General features: G+C 44.9%; 1 pseudogene; it reads right to left on the reverse strand.

Annotated features, from left to right (window-relative positions):
• Positions 1–20613, reverse strand: part of LOC139310030 (zinc finger protein 850-like) — a 70166-nt pseudogene that overhangs the window by 13132 nt on the left and 36421 nt on the right.

The raw sequence follows: 20613 nt of genomic DNA on the forward strand, positions 1-20613 counted from the left end.
ACACCGTTCTGAAAGGCAGAGAATGGCGAGGATGTGAAGTGCAATACCCCGTGTGTTTTTAACCAGTGTGAGAAATCCCTTGATAGGAATTCAGACCCCCGGTCTGTCATTATCTGTTTGATTTTGGTATTGTGTTGTGTTTCTACCCTTTTATAAAATTCCTTGAATTTTTGGTACACCTCATTCTTATGTTGGAGAGTGTATACGAACCCATAACGACTGAAGTCGTCAACAATAGTCAGGAAAAACCTCTTTTTGTATTTAATGGATGGCCTTAGGGGTCCCATTAGGTCCATATGTACTAGTTGAAAAATGGAATCAGTGGTGCGTACTGATTTTTTTGGTCTGGGTTTAGTCTTGAGCTTGGAACATTTGCATACAGAGCACTCGAGATAGTTCTCACAGTTTTTTAATTTTAGACCTTCAGAACAGTTAACCATTTTCTGTATAACGGGGAAACTACTTGATCTGTCCCCGTCTACACACACACACAAACACAGTCAGTCGAGGGTTAAGAAAGTATTTGGCACGCACACAGGTCGTTATCTCAAACTTGGCAACAATATAAGCACCATCTGCCAAGAGTTTTACTGCAACAGATAACATAAAATTACATAGGCATTGCAAATAGTCCAGCAAAACAATATCCCTTTGGCAGCTTCAGACGTTGTTCAAGTGACTAGCCAGAGTTAGTTTTTGTTCGTCACAGATTTTTACCAGCCACCACCCTCTCTTATATAGTCTCTGGGTTGTGGTCCAGTGACTCAGCTATAATCCCTAGCACGCCTCCTTAACTGCTGCAACCGTTTATCACGCCTTCGTTGGCGTGCATCCAGGAACGACGGCTCTCCTTCCTCGCCCTCATCAGAGACACCTGGCTCCTGGCCAATCTCCCCTTCCTCGGCCGGCACCTAAGGCAGTGCCAGAGGGAAGGGGCCTGGAGAGGGAGGCCTGGCTGACTCCTCTCCCTCATGTTCGGAGCCTTCTTCCTCCGATGAGATAGGCTCAGAGGGCGGGGCCACAACACTACTATGCCCCAATTTCCTATGCAAGATGTGCGCACAGTTATCATAGATGGGTTTCCCTATCAATGGCTTCTCCTTATCAGGTGACTCATGAACGCTCGAGTCATCAGGTGTGGGTTTGTGGCTAACCCCCTCTATTTCCTCATTGTTGCCCTCTTTTTTTTTTAATTGAACAATTTTAAAAGTTTCACAAACATTTCCCCTACCCCCTCCCTCCTCCCTTTCCAACCCTCCCCTTCCCCTCCCCCCCCACTTCCCAGAGCAAAATACAGGGTATAACATTTAACAAACATAAACTAGCATAAGCTAATTATCTGTAGCCTCCTAACCCCTTCTTGAACTTTTAACTCCCCTTTCAGTAAACTAAGTTTAAGTACTTTATAAAATCTTCTGGATCATTCGTAAGCTATTTGAAATTTTTTAGTCCGATATTTGCCTTGAATATAATCAATCCATCTTCTCCATTCTAGCATGTATTTCTCATTTGAATTGTCCTTTAAATATGCTGAAATTTTCGCCATTTCTGCTAAATTTACTACTTTTAGTGTCCATTCTTGAATAGTAGGTAAGTTTTTCTTCTTCCAATGCTGAGCCACCAAAAGTCTCGCTGCAGTTATTAAATTCAAAATCAAATTGGTCTCTATAACTGTACAATCTGTGATTATACCTAACAAAAACAACTGTGGGTAAACTTTATCCTTTTTAAAAAAATATTTTGAATAATCCACCATATTTTTATCCAAAATGCTTTAACTTTTTTACAAGTCCACCAAACATGAAAATAAGTAGCATCAACACAGTCACACCTCCAACATTTGGGTTGTAAGTTTGGGTACATACAAGCTAGCTTTTTGGGATCCAAATGCCATCTATAAAACATTTTATAAAAATTTTCTCTCAAGTTTTGAGCTTGTGTAAATTTTATATTTCTTACCCAAATCCTCTACCATGTTTCTATCATTATTGGTTCCTCAAAATTTTGTGCCCATTTTATCATACAATCTTTAACTAACTCTGTCTCCGAGTCTATTTCTATCAATATATTATACAACCTTTTTATATGCATTTGACTCTGATCCCTAATATGTTTTATCAAAGTATCCTCACTTTGTGTAATACCAATTTTCTGGTCTTTTTTCCATCTATTCTGCAACTGTACTGAAACCAAGTTTGAATTGCCCTTTCCTCTCTTAATACATTCAAAGGCTTTAACTGTAGTACATTTCTTTCTGTAATCAGAAGTTCTTTATAAGTAATTACATCCTGTCTTAGTTGTATACTTATATTTTCTATTGCATGTCTGGTTACTACCCACATAGGTATCTTGCAATTCAATTTATATTGGTATTTTTTCCAAACACGCAGAAGGGCGTTCCTTAGTATGTGACTTTTAAAAGTCTTATCTACCTTCTTCTCATAAACTAAGTAGGCATGCCAGCCATATAACAAATTGTACCCTTCAATATTCAATATTCTTTCATCTGTTAAATTAATCCAGTCACTAATTGCTGACAAAAAAACTGACTCATTATACAGTTTCAAATTGGGCAATTTCAGACCTCCTCTTTCACGTGTATCCTGCATTATTTTTAATTTAACTCTCAGTCTTTTCCCTGCCCAAACAAACTTATTAATACCTTTCTGCCATTCCACCAAATTTGCGTCCTTTTTAAGTATTGGTATCATTTGAAAAAGAAATAAAAATTTGGGCAAAACATTCATTTTAACTACTTATAACGGGAAACTACTATGCCCCAATTCCCTATGCAAGATGTGCGCACAGTTATCATGGGTTTCCCTATCGATGGCTTCTCCTTATCAAGTGACTCATGAATGCTCGAGTCATCAGGTGTGGGTTTGTGGCTAACCCCCTCTATTTCCTCATTGTTGCACTCTTTGTCTCCGCTAGCTGCAGTATCTAGCTTGGCGTTGAGGCTGGCATTTACCCTTGGGTGGACATCACTATCTGGGTGAAAGTATGGTAGGCCTCCCCTAACTATGGTCCTTCCTATGTTTTTGCCTTCCCTAGTTATGTGCACCTTCCCTTTCTTGAATGTAATTTCAATGCCGTTGTCCCTACTTAGTTTCAATGTGGCGAGTATGTTATATGGTATTTCTGGTACAAGTAATACCCCTTCTATTACTCCTACCCCTGGTATGTACATGTTCCCTTTCCCGGTTACCAGAACATTATTTTGGTTCGCCACTTTGATTATGAAACTCTCTTTAGTAAATGATATGAGTGATTTCTGGTCGTATGTGGTATGGTTTGTGGCCCCTGAATCTAAGAGCCACGTGCCCTCTTTCTTGTCTTGATTAATGGTATGTTCCTGGTCCCCAAGTCCATACAAGGATCCTGTTTCGCTTTCTCTAGAGCTATCCCGGTGTCCCCTTCTGTCTGTTGGATTGGGGGAATCCCTACGCCTGTGTCTGCTATCTGGTGAATGTCTGTCTGAGAAGATTTATATCATATAAAATGTTTCAAAAACTTCTTGTCCTTGTAATGGTAGTGAGAGTAGTTTGAAGCCATTTTTAAAAATGTATCTCTCCTTTCTGCAAGTCAGACAGGAAGAAAGAGCTGGAAAATGCCAGAATCAGTAAAGTTCATTATTACCATAGTAAAAATAAAAAAAGGAGAGACCTTATGGATAAGGAAGTGCACCCCTCATAATAATACTAATTTTGCACAGTATCTGCACGATAAAATCGCTCAGATTCGGGAAGGCTTGGACTCTGACTGGGTAGATCCCAGCGGGGTGACTGAGGCCGGTCTTGAGAATGTTATCTGGGACGAGTTCGACCCTGTGACTCCTGAGGACGTGGACAGGATCCTGGGGAGGTTAAACGCAACCACATGTTTATTGGACCCGTGCCCCTCCTGGCTGGTACTGGCCACCCGGGAGGTAACACGAGGCTGGCTCCAGAGGATTATAAATGCTTCTTTGAGAAAGGGTTTCTTGCCTCCTGCCTTGAAAGAGGCGGTGGTGAGGCCCCTCCTCAAGAAGCCTTCTCTGGACCCGGCTGTTTTGGCAAACCACCGTCCGGTCTCCAACCTTCGCTTTGTTGCGAAGATTGTAGAGAGGGTGGTTGCGCGACAGCTCCCACAGTACCTGGATGAAACCGTCTATCTAGATCCGTGCCAGTCCGACTTCAGGCCTGGGTACAGCACGGAGACGGCATTGAGCGCATTGGTGGATGATCTCTGGAGGGCCCGGGACAGGGGTTGTTCCTCTGTTCTGGTCCTGTTAGACATCTCAGCGGCTTTTGATACCATCGACCATGGTATCATGCTGCGCCGGCTGGGGGGATTAGGGGTGGGAAGCACCGTGTTGTGGTGGTTCTCCTCCTATCTCTCTGACCGGTCACAGTCTGTGTTGGCAGGGGGGCAGAGGTCGACCTCAAGGTGCCTTGCTTGCGGGGTGCCGCAAGGGTCGGTCCTCTCACCGCTCCTGTTCAACATTTATGTGAAGCCGCTGGGTGAGATCATCCGTGGTTTTGGGGTGCGATACCATCTGTATGCTGATGACACTCAGTTGTACATCTCCACCCCAGACCACCCCAATGATGCACTCGAAGTGATGTCCCAGTGTCTGGAGGCCGTGCGGGTCTGGATGGGAAGGAACTGTCTTTGACTCAACCCTTCCAAGACCGAGTGGCTGTGGATACCGGCGTCCCAATATAGCCAGCTGGTGCCATCACTGGCTATTGGGGGCGAGTCACTGACCCCCACAGAGGGGGCTCGCAACTTGGGTGTCCTCCTGGACACACGGCTGTCTTTAGAAGAGCATATGACGGCAGTGGCCAGGAGGGCTTTTTATCAGGTATGCCTGATACGCCAGTTGCGCCCCTTTCTGGATCACGACTCCTTGTGCACGGTCACTCATGCCCTCGTCACGTTGCGCCTGGACTACTGCAAAGCTCTCTACATGGGGCTCCCCTTGAGGAGCACCCAGAGGCTCCAGCTGGTGCAGAATGCGGCTGCGCGGGTGATTATGGGAGCGACGTGGCGCTCCCATGTAACACCTCTCCTGCGCGAGCTGCATTGGCTTCCGGTGGTCTTCCAGGTGCGCTTTAAGGTACTGGTTCTCATCTTTAAAGCGCTCCATGGCTTAGGGCCAGGATATTTACGAGACCGCCTGCTGCTACCGATAACCTCCCACCGGCCAATACACTCTCACAGACAGGGCCTCCACAGGGTGCCGTCGGTCAGGCAATGTTGGCCGGCGGCCCCCAGGGGGAGAGCCTTCTCTGTGGGGGCACCTGCCCTGTGGAATGAGCTACCTCCTGGAATACGACTGATCCCGGACCTCCAGACCTTCCGTAAGGCCCTGAAGACATATTTATTCCAGCAACCAGCCTAGCCTAAATGGTTCTTAATGGGATTTTAAATTTTATAGACTTGGGGGTTTTAAATTGGGAAGCCGATGATTTAATTCTTTTTAATTATCTTAACTTTTGTATTCTATGTATTTTTAATTTTGGCTGTTCACTGCCCTGAGTACCTTCTGGAGAAAGGCAGTATACAAATTAAATAAATAAATAAATAAATCCCTTTTCTCCTCAACTCAATATTCCTACAGCTCTTCTCCACCAGGTTCATCTGCAAGGCAGAATAGCTTTTCATTTGAAATGTTACACTGCTTTTTTTCACTGGGCCTCGGGCCTACTCCCCACAAGCCCATCACCTATTTCACATGTAAATTTTCAAGATCTCATGGAAGCAGCCATCATTTTCAGTTGCACCCACAATTCCTTAAGATGGTCTGCACAGTGTTAAGGTAGAGAAACAGAGCAGTTTCTCCCTCTCCTGCATGACAGTGACACAGAAGCAGCCGCCATTTTGGGCCTGAGGCAGTTGTGGCAAAATGGCAGCCACTTCTACAAATCCACTTCAGGGACCAGGGATGAATCCCAGCCACAGCGAAAATAACGGCTGCTTCCATGAAATAGTCATACAGCCGAGAGATTTGCGTCCTACCCTCCTTCCCCAATATAAGGTTCAGATGTCTTCAAAAGATAAAGAGGAGGACATTAGGAGGCCTGGTAGGCTTGGAATTCGACCTAAGGACTACAGGGACTGTTTTAGGAAAGAGAGCCTGGAGAGATTCTATGAGGGAAGGAAAGTCCTGGGGAGACCTACGAGATGAGTTACGGGAAACCTTGGGAAGGAAAGCCTAAGTCTGCAATTAAGCAAAGCAGTCTTGTTAAACAGCTCCTGCAAGGTGTAATCGTAATTGGTAGGCCCCGTGACAGAATGGCCTAAGGCCTGCAGGGAGCCAGTGGGAGTGGGAAAAGGCCTGGGAGGTGTGGAGGCGTGGGGGGGGGCTTCTCCCGAACTGGAGCAAACCAGTAGCATTTCACCCCTACCTTGGGGGAACCAAGGGTTCGGAACTAGAGCAATAGGTGTCTTGGGGGGTGGGGATGGAGGAGGCCTAGGGATGCCTTGGGGAAACCAAGGTTGGGAACCAGAGCAATAAGTGTCTTGGGGGTGGTGGGGGGAGGAGGCCTAAGGATGCCTTTGGGGAACCAAGGGTTGGGAACCACAGCAATAGTTTTCTTGGGGGTGGGGGTGGAGGAGGCCTAGGGATGCCTTGGGGGAACCAAGGGTGGGAACCAGAGCAACAGGTGTCTTGGGGGTGGGGGTGGAGGAGGCCAAGGGATGCCTTGGGGGAATCAAGGGTTGGGAACTAGAGCAATAGGTGTCTTGGGGGGTGGGGGGTGGAGGAGGCCTAAGGATGCCTTTGGAGAACCAAGGGTTGGGAACCACAGCAATAGTTTTCGTGGGGTGGGGATGGAGGAGGCCTAGGGATGCCTTGGGGGAACCAAGGGTTGGGAGCTAGAGCAATAGGTGTCTTGGAGGGTGGGGGTGGAGGAGGCCTAGGGATGCCTTGGGGGAACCAAGGGTGGGAACCAGAGCAATGGGTGTCTTGGGGGGTGGGGTGGAAGAGGCCTAGGGATGCCTTGGGGGAACCAACAGTTGGGAACCAGAGCAATAGATATCTTGGAGGGTGGGGGTTGAGTCCTAGGGATGCCTTGGGGGAACCAAGGGTGGGAACCAGAGCAATAGGTGTCTTGGGGGGGTAGAGGAGGCCTAGGGATACCTTGGGGGAACCAAGAGTTGGGAACCAGAGCAATAGGTGTGTTGGAGGGTGGGGATTGAGTCCTAGGGATGCTTTGGGGGAACCATTGTTGGCAACCAGAGCAATAGGTTGGGGGGTGGAGGTGGGGGGAGCAAGGTTGGGGGGTGGGGGTGGAGGAGGCCTAGGGATGCTTTGGGGGAACCATTGTTGGGAACCAGAGCAATAGGTCGGGGGGTGGGGGTGGGGGGAGCAAGGTTGGGGGGTGGGGGTGGAGGAGGCATAGGGATGCCTTGGGGGAACCAAGGTTGGGAACGAGAGTAATAGCTTTGGTGGCGCAGCTGACTAAGTGCTGTTAAAGTAGCACCAGCTGCCTGCAATTACTGCAAGGTCAAATCTCACCATGCTCAAGGTTGACTCAGCCTTCCATCCTTTCGAGGTAGGTAAAATGAGACCCAGATTGTGGGGGCAATAAGCTGACTTTGTATAAAAAAAGAACACTGCTTGTGGGGAGCTGAAAGCCTTACTAAGCAGGTATATACAAAAGTATGAAGGCTATTGCTTAACACATTATAAGCCGCTTTGAGTCTCCGGAGATGGGCGGCATATAAATCGAACCAATAAATAAATAAATAAATAAATAGGTGTCTTGGGGGTCGGGGTGGAGGAGGCCTAGGGATGCTTGACGAAATACTGAAACGTTTCCCACAATCAGAACATTAAAAGGGTTTCTCTCCTGTGTGAGTCCTCTGGTGGCCAATGAGATGGGAACTCTGACTGAAACTTTTCCCACATTCAGGACATTCAAAGGGTTTCTCTCCTGTGTGAGTCCTCTGGTGGCCAATGAGATGGGAACTCTGACTGAAACTTTTCCCACACTCAGGACATTCAAAGGGTTTCTCTCCTGTGTGAATCCTCTGGTGTATCAGCAGGTTGGATTTGACACTGAAACCTTTCCCACAATCAGGACATTCAAAGGGTTTCTCTCCTGTGTGAGTCCTCTGGTGGCCAATGAGATGGGAACTCTGACTGAAACTTTTCCCACACTCAGGACATTCAAAGGGTTTCTCTCCTGTGTGAATCCTCTGGTGTTTCACCAGGTAGGAATTCCGACTGAAGCTTTTCCCACATTCAGGACATTCAAAGGGTTTCTCTCCTGTGTGAATCCTCTGGTGTATCACCAGGTAGGAATTCTTACTGTAGCTTTTCCCACATTCAGGACATTCAAAGGGCTTCTCTCCTGTGTGAGTTCTCTGGTGGTCAATGAGATGGGAATTCTGACTGAAACTTTTCCCACACTCAGGACATTCAAATGGTTTCTCTCCTGTGTGAGTTCTCTGGTGTATCAGCAGGCTGGAATTCTCACTGAAACATTTCCCACAATCAGGACATTCAAAGGGTTTCTCTCCTGTGTGAGTCCTCTGGTGTTTCACCAGGCTGGAATTCTCACTGAAACTTTTCCCACAATCAGGACATTCAAAGGGTTTCTCTCCTGTGTGAGTCCTCTCGTGTTTCACCAGGCTTGAATTCCGACTGAAGCTTTTCCCACAATAGGCACATCTATGGAGCTTTTCCATCACTGACATTCTTGAGGAGGTCAAAAATATGTGTGATTCCTTATTTTGTTGGTGCCTGCATTTCTGACTGCTATATGTGACTATCCAATTGACATTTTCTTCCCCACTGGCTTCCAGGTATTTCCCTCTTTTTCTGAACGGAAAAATGATCTCCTTTGACCTTTTCAAGTAACATATTCTTAAATTCTATATAATCTACTTTTTCCAGCTGCAAATCTCTTCATGATTTTCTCTTTTCTGTCTCTTTCCTGTTGATGAAGTAGATGAATTCTGCAGCTTTCTGAAGGAAATAGAAAATAATAGAAATAGAAAATTTGCTTTGCTTTTCAGTGTTCCTTGTTATTCTCAGTTGTCCAGTGTGCTTATGTTGGCATCATCTTTGTCTGTAAGATTCAAAAGAAAGTGTAAGTTTTATTGTTTATGAAAGGGTTGCAGAAGATGTGAAAAAAAGAAGTACAGGTAATCCTTTAGGTACAACAGACCATTCAACTAATTTCTGAAGTTACAACACTCCCCCAAATGCTAAATACGAATCTGCTTCAAAGTTGAATTTTTGCAGCGCCTCCCACCCTGGGAGTCCTTGACTCCTTCATTGCAGAGATGCTGCAGCATACCCACCCACCTATTTTTTTTTTAATTTGATTTATATGCCGCCCTTCTCCGGAGACTCAGGGCGGCTTACAATGCGTTAAGCAATAGCCTTCATACTTTTGTATATTTATACAAAGTCAACTTATTGCCCCCACAAACTGGGTCCTCATTTAACCTACCTTAGAAAGGATGGAAGGCTGAGTCAACCTTGAGCCTGGTAAGATTCGAACCTGCAGAAATTGCAGGCAGCTGTGTTAATAACAGGGTGCATTAAACCACTGTACTACCAAGGCTCCCTATTTCCCTTCCATCTTGCCCTGTCAGTCCTCACAATCCCCAGACCTCAGTATGTTGGCCTGCTTTGCACTATACTATGCATTCCTCCCCAACCCCACTCCCCCATCACCATTCACTTACGAAATTTCTGATGAGCTCAGGAAGTCAGTTGGGCCACGTGGCATGATCAAGAAGAAGAAATATAAACTCTTTTGTTTCCATGGCAATCCTTTCACTCCAGGCAGCATAAAACGTTAGTGATTTACCCTGGCTGAGGAGGACAGGATTGCCATGGAAGCAAAAGAGATGAGATTTCTTCTTTGCTCTACCAGCACAAGACTAATGTAAAGCTAGTGCTAGCGGGGCTAAGAAGAAATCATGCCTTTTTTGCTTCCGTTGTAATCCTTTTCTTTCCAGTTAGCATAAACTACTACGATTTCTTCTTAGCTACACTGGCACTAGTTTTATGCTGGCGAAGAGATCTAAGAAAGTTTTGTCATCATTTACACTGGCTGGGAGGAAAGGATTGTCATTGAAACAAGTGATCAGATGTCTTCTTTGCTCTATCAGCGCTAGCTCTTCAGTAGTCTTACGCTGGTAGAGCAAAGAAGAAATCCCATCTCTTTTGTTTCCATGCCAATGATCCCAAGCTCAACAGCCAGTCTACAACAGAATGGCTGAAAAAGAAAAGAATCAAGGTTTGCAATAGCAAAGCCCAGACTTCACCCCAATTGAAATGCTGTGGTGGGACCTCTCGAGAGGTGGGCATAAACAAATGCCCACAAACCTCAATGAACTGAAACAATGTTGTAAAGAAGAGTGGGCCAAAATTCCTTCGCAACAATGCAAGAGACTGTTTTTGGTCATACAGAAAACAATTCCTTGAAGTTCCTGCTGTTACAGGTGGCTCTATAAGATAATGAATCATAAGGTGTTAGTTTTCACATGTGGCTCCTCCATTTTGGCTTTTCTTTTCTTTTCTTTTCTTTTCTTTTCTTTTCTTTTCTTTTCTTTTCTTTTCATTCATTCATTCATTCATTCATTCATTTATTTATTTATTTATTTATTTATTTATTTATTTAAATTTCTATACCGCCCTTCTCCAAATAGGACTCAGGGCAGTGCACAGCCTAAGTAAAAACAAAGCATACAAAATTTAAAAAACAGTATTAAAATAATTAAATATTCTGGCCGTAAATTAAAACAACCCAATTTAAAATCAATTTAAAATTTAGCTCAAGCCAGCCCAGCTAGTTGAAATAAATAGGTTTTCAGGGCCCGACGAAAAATCCGGAGGTCTGTTATTATACGTAACTCTGGGGGAAGGTTATTCCAGAGGGTGGGTGCCGTCACAGAGAAGGCTCTCCCCCTGGGGGTCGCCAGCCGACATTGTCTGGCGGACGGCACCCTGAGGAGGCCCACTCTGTGCGAGCGTACTGGCCGGTGGGAGGCTATTGGTGGCAGTAGGCGGTCTCGTAAATACCCCGGCCCTAAGCCATGGAGCGCTTTAAAGGTGGTCACCAACACCTTGAAGCGCACCCGGAAGACCACCGATAGCCAGTGCAGCTCGCGCAGGAGAGGTGTCACATGGGAGCGCCTCGTCGCCCCCATAATCCCCCGCGCGGCCGCGTTCTGGACCAGCTGGAGCCTCCGGGTGCACCCCAGGGGGAGCCCCATGTAGAGAGCGTTGCAGTAGTCCAGGCGGGAAGTGACTAGTGCCTGAGTGACTGTGCGTAGAGAGTCCCGATCTAGAAAGGGGCGCAACTGGCGTATCAGGCGAACCTGATAAAAAGCCCTCCTGGCCACGGCCTTCAAATGGTCTTCTAGAGACAGCCGTGCGTCCAGGAGGACGCCCAAGTTGCGAGCCCTCTCCGTGGGGGCGAGTGATTTGCCCCCAATAGCCAGCGATGGCGTCAGCTGGCTATATCAGGACGCTGGAAGCCACAGCCACTCGGTCTTGGAGGGGTTGAGTCGGAGCCTGTTTCTCCCCATCCAGGCCCGCACGGCCTCCAGGCACTGGGACATCACTTCAAGGGCATCGTTGGGGTGGCCTGGGGTGGAGATGTACAGCTGGGTGTCATCAGCGTACTGATGGAACTCCACCCCGAAGCCACAGATGATCTCACCCAGCGGCTTTACATAAATGTTGAACAGAAGGGGCGAGAGGACCGACCCTTGTGGCACCCCACAAGCAAGGTGCCTCGGGGTCGACCGCTACCCCCCCGTCAACACAGATTGCGACCGGTCAGAGAGGTAGGAGGAGAACCACCGCAGAACGGTGCCCCCCACCCCCAACCCCGCCAACCGATGCAACATGATACCATGGTCGATGGTATCAAAAGCTGCTGAGAGGTCTAACAGGACCAGGATAGAGGAGCAACCCCTATCCCGAGCCCTCCAGAGATCATCCACCAACGCGACCAATGCCGTTTCTGTGCTGTGCCCAGGCCGGAAGCCGGACTGGAGCGGGTCTAGATAGACAGTTTCATCCAGGTACCGGGGAAGCTGTTGCGCTACCACACTCTCAACAACCTTCGCAACGAAGCGAAGGTTGGAGACTGGACGATAGTTAGCCTAACAGCCGGATCCAGAGAGGGCTTCTTGAGGAGGGGCCTCACAACCGCTTCTTTCAAAGCGGCTGGCAGGACCCCCTCACTCAAAGAAGCGTTAACAATCTTCTGGAGCCAGCCTCGTGTCACCTCCCGGGAAGCCAGTACCAACCAGGAGGGACACGGGTCCAGTAAACATGTGGTCGCGTTCAGCCGTCCCAGGACCCTGTCCATGTCCTCGGGAGCCACAGGATCGAACTCCCCCCAGATAAAGTTAAAATATTGAAGGCTCCCCCCACTAGTCACCATGTATTTTTGTAAAATACATGGTGACTAGTGGTTGGTTGCTACCGGTTCGGCCCGGTTCAGCTTAAAGTAGTAGTAGCGGTGGCAGGAGGTTCCGCCCACCCGCCTGGACATCATCAAATATGCTCTGTGCAGGCGTAGAAGTGGTGTGTATGCATGAACCGTTAGCAAAGGTAAGGGAAACCCACCATTGATGATGATGTGATGTAATTTGTCATGTGTTGTTGTTCATCTGAAGTTGTATTTACCTACTTTTAAGAGTGTAAAGACATAAAACCATACCACTCAAAGAGGGTGTACTTTGTTTTTCACATAACTGAATATCTGGAAGCACTGGGGATAGATTATCCAACTGCAGATTATCCAACTGCGGAGAGAATTACAATTACACCTACAAATGTATATATGTGAAAAATCCATGTTTTCAGCCTGAAAAATGTCCCAAAATGGTTACAATTAAACCTTCTCAGCTAAATTTAGAGATGTGGGGGCTTTAACTGATGAAATGATGCCTAAAGCCTCTGCAAAATTTGAAACACCAGTTATACCGATGGAAGTCCTCAGCTCCAAATAAGAAAATACTGTCCTCCTGTCCACAATTCCTCTGGTGACATCCCCTTTCAAGGAGTCCTCACATTTGGGACTAGCATCTGTGTCACTAAGCAGTCTAAAGTCACTAAAGCAAGATGTCACATAATTGCCAACTTACATCTGTTCCTCTGGCATTGTTAAGCAAACCACTGTGGGTTGTTAAAGGCAATTTCACATGACTGTCACTTGCTATTTCTTGCCGTCATCATCCTCACTAACTTTGCCTATGAGAAACAAGCTGGGAAGGTCAAAAATGGGGATCATGATGGTGGGATGTTGTGACCATCATAAATGTGCATCGGTTGGCAGCATCCAAACCAAATAGCCCAACTTGCTTCTGGCCTCTCCTCCAACTTGCTCTCAACTCACCTTCCAGGTGATGCTTCAACTTTTGGAAGAGCAAAAAAGCCGCTCTGCAAGCCACCTTCCACCCATGAGTGATCCGGTACAGGAAGTTCCTCTGTGCTTCTCTTCTTCCTCATTCCTTTCTAGCAATACAGTACTTGATGGTTTTAACTCCTTTAAGGATCAACCACAGATGCAGCTACTGTATTGACGGCTTTGTAGGCGCAGAAGTGACCACCATCTCCCGACAGGAGGCGAAAAAACACACTTGTCCCGGCTCTACCTAAGGCGTTTGCAAGATGTTGTCACTGATTATATGCTATCAAGTTGTTTTAGACTCCTAGCAACCTATCTTTGCAACAGAGCCAAGTAAAATAGTGAAATGTGAAGCTACTTAAGCTTCTGAAGATTAGCTACATGCTGAGCCCTAAATGTTCATGAAGTTCGGAAGGGACCAACTCTCCAAGCAGGAGAACCTATATCATTCCAGTCAAATAGCTCTCCAGTCTCCTCTTAAAAGCCTCCACTGATGGAACAACCACAGGTTGAGAGGCAATTTGTTCCACTGATTAATTGTTCTCACTGACAATTTCTTCTTAATTCTAGGTTGGAATTTTTTAAAAAAATAATTCTCCCTGTGTTACTTTTTGTCCTACTTTCAGGCACTTTGGGGAATAGGTCGACTCCCTTTTCTGCGTCAGCCCCTCATGCCACCTGCTATCATGTCACCCTTAGCTGTTTTCTCTGTATTAAATTACACATACCCAGTTCCTGCACCCGCTCATCGGATATTTTAGCCTCCGGTCCCCTCTATCTTTGCTGCTCTTTTCTGCACACTTTTCCCGATGTCTCAAAATCTTTTTTATATCACGGTGACTAAAACTGGATGCAATATTGCAAATGTGGTCTTACTAAGGTTTTATAAAGTGATACTATAAACTTCACGTGATCTTGATTCTATCCCTCTGTTACTGCAGCCCACCACTGCCTTGGCTCTATTAACAGCTGCCACACAACTGCTGGCTCACATTGAAGTGATTGTCCACTAGGATTCCAAGATCCCTCTTGCAATTACTGCTATTGACAATATTGCTATTCTATAGCTGTGCAGATGGTAGACACAGAACTGCGACAAGACCAAGCCTGTGACTTACAGATAGTCCTTGTCTTACGACCAGCCATTTAGCAACCATTCAAAAAACAACTTATGACCCAGATTTGAACTTCTGAGGACTGGGGGGGAGGGGGGCTCCACCCAGGGTCACATGACATTTTGAGTGCTTGGCAACCAGCCTGCAGTTGTGGCCTTTCATAGCATCCTGCAGTCACATGACCACGATTTACATTTTTGCCAGAAACCCATGCTTATACCCCTAGTGAACAATGGGTTTGCTTAATGATTGTAGAATTCACTTAACAACTGCAGTGTTTGAATGAAATTGAATCAACTGGGTAGGGAATCTATGAGTCACCAGAAAAAGGGGTATGCAGAAGTAAACTCAAGTGCCCCACTGACCACTCAGTAACAGTAACAGAGTTGGAAGGGACCTTGGAGGTCATCTAGTCCAACCCCCTGCTCACGCAGGAGACCTATACTAGGGATTTGAACCACCAAACTGCCAACCTTTCTAATCGACAAGCTCAGTGTCTTAGCCACTGAGCCACCTAGTCAGGCTTACTCACCCAGTCAGGCTGTTTGTTTTACAATTGTTGCATGCGGTTAACAGCTGCCACCAAATAGGTTGTATAAAGTGCAATACAGGTAGTACTCGACTATATAATTACCACTACTTCTTTCTGCTGCCTATTCTAAGTTATCCTAAATTTAGGCACTACTTTCTCCCACTGTTAACAAAATATCAATCATAGAGTCCTGGTGGCGCAGCATACTAAAGCACTGTTATTAACAGTGTTATTAACACCAGCTGCCTGCAATTACTGCGAGTTCAATTCTCACCAGGCTCAAGGTTGACTCAGCCTTCCATCCTTTCTAAGGTAGGTAAAATGAGGACCCAGATTGTGGGGGCAATAAGCTGACTTTGTATAAATATACAAAAGTAAGAAGGCTATTGCTTAACGCATTGTAAGCCGCCCTGAGTCTCCGGAAAAGGGCGGCATATAAATCAAATTTTTTTAAAAAAATAGTTGTGGGAAATTTGAAAATAACTTTCGCAATTGATTATACTGTTAAAACAGACACAGCAATTCTAAAGACTAAAGCAGAAAAAAAACTAACTCTGTATTCTTTTTTTTAAAAAAAACGTGATACACTCTCCCCGACTCCCAAATCAGGTAATGGAAAAGAGAAGGTAACCCTGGGAGGAAATAACAATTTGAAAAGTTTGTATGTATCTGTGGTTAGTTCCAAATGTTCAAGGTGAACATGGTTCCTGCAATTTTTCCTCTGGAATATCCATGAACATGAAATTTTAACTTTAGCCATTAATTCCTATACATTATCCCGTAGTCCTTTTTTGATGAAATGCTGATGACACACCCTTGGAAAATAAGTAATGAAGATCAATGCTAATCTGACTAATCTTTTGAGTCACATATTTATACCATTAAAAAACCATTAAAATTAAAAAATGAAAGTTGGGATATTTCGGACATGTGATGCGACACCCAGAAAAATACTGCACACTTCATTTAATCCTCCAGGGAAAGATTGAAGGCAAACGAGCTCCAGACTGAATAAGAACATCATGGCTTCAAAATTTAAGGGACTGGTTTGGACAAAATTCAGCAGCACTTTTTCGCGTGGCTATTGATAAAAATAGGATCGCCAACATCTTCTTGATGGCACAAGAAGAAGATTTATATCATATAAAATGTTTCAAAAACTTCCTGTCCTTAGTGAGAGTAGTGAGAGTAGTTTGAAGTCATTATTAAAAATGCATCCCTCCTTTCTGTAAGTCAGACAGGAAGAAAGAGCTGGAAAATTTCAGAATCAGTAAAGTTCATTATTAGCATAGTAAAAATAAAAAAGGAGAGACCTTATGGATAAGGAAGTGCACCCCTCATAATAATACTAATTTAAAAAAACCCTTGAAATCTGCCTAATGATACTTGAAAAATGCCACAAAGAGTGGCTGGATTGGTGTACAATTGAAATTGAAATTTTAAATTTACATTGAGGAGGGAAGGGAAGCTAAGGAAGACAGATAGGTCGTAGAGATACAGAATGCACAAGTAGGTTAATAATGGTAGTTGGTTAGAAACTATTATATGTGTGGAGACCTTGCAACTGAGTGAGAGTTGACAAAAGATGTTTATGTTACCGTTTTATTATTAAATTTATTGATTAATTAATTTATTTGCTGCCCATCTCACAGTTTGAAGCAAGTCTGAGCATCTTGCCTTACCCAACTGTTCATAGCAATACTGACACTCCCCATTTTTTCCTTGTCAAAAGTCTTGTTCTTACACAATGCGTTTTTTAAAATGAAACATTTTCCATTGTACATTTTTCCCCTCATATCACCAACTCAAAGGGGGATGCAACACATACGCAGCCATCAAAGGGTAACAAGCAGGCATCACAGTAGGAGTTGCTAATAAACCTGGAGATCTTGTGATTAAAGCCACGATCCCTTTTCTCCTCAACTCAGTATTCCTACAGCTCTTCTCCACCAGGTTCATCTGCAAGGCAGAAAAGCTTTTCATTTGAAATGTTACACTGCTTTTTTTCACTGGGCCTCGGGCCTACTCCCCACAAGCCCATCACCTATTTCACAGGTAAATTTTCAAGATCTCATGGAGGCAGCCATCATTTTCAGTTGCACCCACAATTCCTTAAGGCTTTCTGCACAGTGTTAAGGTAACAAAACAGAGCAGTTTTTCCCTCTCCTGCATGACAATGACCCAGAAGCAGTCGCCATTTTGGGCCTGAGGCAGTCGTGGCAAAATGGAAGCCACTTCCACAAATCCACTTCAGGGCCCAGCAATCAATCCCAGGCACAGTGAAAATAATGGCTGCTTCCATGAAATAGTCATACAGCCAAGAGATCTGCATCCTACCCTCCTTCCCCAATATAAGGTTCAGATATCTTCAAAAGATAAAGAGGAGGACGGTATGAGGCCTGGTAATGTTGGACTTCGACCTAAGGGCTACAGGGACCCTGTTTTATGCAAGAGGCCTGGGGAGACTCTGGGAGGGACGGAAAGTCCTGGGGAGACCTAAGGGATGGGTTAAGGGAGGCCTTTGGAAGGAAAGCCTAAGTCTGCAATTAAGCAAAGCAGTCTCGTTTAACAGCTGCTGCAAGGTGTAATCGTAATTGGAAGGCCCCGTGACAGAATGGCCTAAGGCCTGCAGGGAGCCAGTGGGAGTGGGAAAAGGCCTGGGGGATACTCTGTGGGGAGGCGTGGGGAGTGGGGGGAGGAAAAGCCTCGTGGGACGATGTACGGGAGGAAAAGGCCTTGAGGCAGTGATGAAATCTGAACCGGTTTGCTATCAGTTCGCTGGCCACGCATGTGCACACTGCATGCACAGTGCACACCAAAAGGAGACTTGGGAAGGTAAGTAGAACAGTGAGGGGAGGGGAATCAGCTGTGACACACGGTTTTGCTTCGCTAGAAAGCAGAAAATACTGCTTTCTAGCAAAGCTAAACTGTGCAACACGGTTGGCATGCACTGTTATGGAGAGAGAACAGTCTAAGTATTTTAAGAGACATTATTTAAGGCGAATATTGCTGGAAACCTGGGACATAATTAGAGGAAAATTTTATACCAAGATCCCAACCTGGTTCTCAGCAATAGAAGCGACGATATATCCAACAACTCTTAAACAGGATAATATTTATAGATATAAAGAGCTTGTGGATGCCCAAGGGATATTAAGATCTAGGGAAGATTTGGCTGATAAAGGAATTAGGCTAGATTGGTGGACCTATGGTATAGTTCAATCTCATTACAGGAAGGATAGAGATAATTACGGGATACATGTGATGGAACAGAGTTTTGATAAAATATTAATGGGAGAGGACCATAAATACATAACTAAAATGTATGCACAATTGCTTGCGCGAATGATAGGAGAGGAGGTTGTAAAAGACACTATAATTGCCTGGAAGAGGAATTTTGGATACTCGATTCCTTTAGAAAAATGGCAACAAATGTGGGCGGGGGGAAATATTAAAATAACTACGGCAATGTCTTTCAAGGAAAATGCATATAAAATGTTATATAGGTGGCACCTCCCACCAGCAAGTCCATTATAGACACTTCCAACACATACTTCATCTATAATGGACAGAAATACAAACAAACAGAAGGAGCACCCATGGGATCACCCCTCTCACCTGTCATTGCCAACCTCTATATGGAATACTTTGAAACCCAAGCTCTAGAAAAATCCGATCACAAACCCAAACTCTGGCTCAGATATGTGGACGACACCTTCATAATCTGGCCACATGGGAAAGAAAAACTGGACAACTTCCTCACACACCTCAACAGCCTACACCCCAAAATACAGTTCACCATGGAAACAGAAGTGAACAACCAACTTCCCTTCCTGGATGTCTTAGTCTACAGAAAATCCAATGGCTCCCTAGGACACACTATATACCAGAAGAAAACACACACAAACCGCTATCTGCACGCACTCTCACACCACCACCCTGCCCAGATCAACTCTGTAGCCAAGACACTAATTTCCAGAACAAAACGCTTAGCTGACGAACAACACCTAAAAACCGAACTACACACCCTCACTAACGTACTCACATCCAATGGATTCCAAAGAAATAAGATCACCAACCTAATCCAAAAAGAAACCCCCACTAAAATCCAAGACAGAGAACAAGAAAACGGCAAGGCCCTCCTCCCATACATAAAAGGCACCACAGACAGAATAAGCAAAATCCTCCACAAACATAACATCAAGACAGCATTCTGCACAAACCGAAAAATATCCACCATCCTAAGGAACCCCAAAGACAAAATTGAGTTAGAAAATCAAGGAGTATATGAAATCCCATGCACCGCCTGCCCCACCACATACATCGGACAAACCAACAGACGAATAAGTGCACGCATAGAAGAACACAAGAACTCAGTCAGAAAAGAGGAACCAACTTCTTCCCTGGTCCAACACCTTAAAGCCACAGGACATGATATTGACTTTAAAAAGACCAGAACTATCGCCAAAACTGAACACTTTAACAACAGAATAATCAGAGAAGCCATTGAGATAGAAAAACGCCCACACAGCATGAACAAACGAGACGATACCTCCCGCCTACCAGCCATTTGGAAACCCGCCCTTATTGACAAACGAGTCCCTAACACGACGAATGACACCAGACCCACACTCACGAGTGCCACACCTGATGTCACCACCACACATCCACGCAGAAAGCAGACTCAAACCCACACTGATAATGAGCCACGACCAAGGACCAGAAGCCAGACCGCAGCTGCATCATTAGCCACTTTAAACCCCTCCAATCCATACATGAAGCAGACTGACACCCACCATGAAGAGCTCGCACGGCCACAAACACGAAGCCAAACAACAACGCAGCTCACCAGCTCAAATCCCCCTGCAACTCAGACTAAGCTGAGCACAACCAAGCCCCCACCCAAACAGAACACAACCCCAGCCAATCAGAGCACAGCCAAGCCCCTAACCAATCAGAACACACCTCCACCCAATCAGAACACAGCCAAGTTCCCACCCAATCAGCTCACACCTCCACTAGCAGTTAAAAGGAAGAGACAGCTGCGATCTCACATTGCTCCTGGAAGCACGAAGCCGAGAACACCAGCCTGAAGATGACGAATGAGACTTCGTCGAAACGTCGCCAAGACACTTCCAATTTTACGTGGGAGAAGACCCGAATAACCAAAGACCTACATATATATATATATATATATATATATATATATATATATATATATATATATATATATATATATAACTGATTTATATTAAAATGTTGAATTTGTATTAAAGAACTGTATTACATAATTACATAATTAACCAATGTGAGGATGGATATAAAAATAGATGACAATGGGAAGGGGTATAATATAGAATAGAAGGGAAAAAATGAATTTGATTAAGATTAGAGATGAGGATGAAGGGTAATATTGTTTTTTTAAAAAAATAGATGAGGAATAAATATGGCAAAAAGGAAATATAGAAATTGTAAATTTAATTGAAATGACTAAACACTGTTTAAATTTGTGAACCAGCCAAATATTCTGTTCAAAGAAAATACATTGTATGTTTGTATGTGTGTTTCTAATTATTGCTATTTATTCATATTT

The sequence above is a fragment of the Pituophis catenifer genome, unplaced genomic scaffold (assembly GCF_029215685.1).
Source record: "Pituophis catenifer annectens isolate HBS135680 unplaced genomic scaffold, rPitCat1.0.hap2 SCAF_2, whole genome shotgun sequence".
Taxonomy (NCBI): Eukaryota; Metazoa; Chordata; class Lepidosauria; order Squamata; family Colubridae; genus Pituophis; species Pituophis catenifer.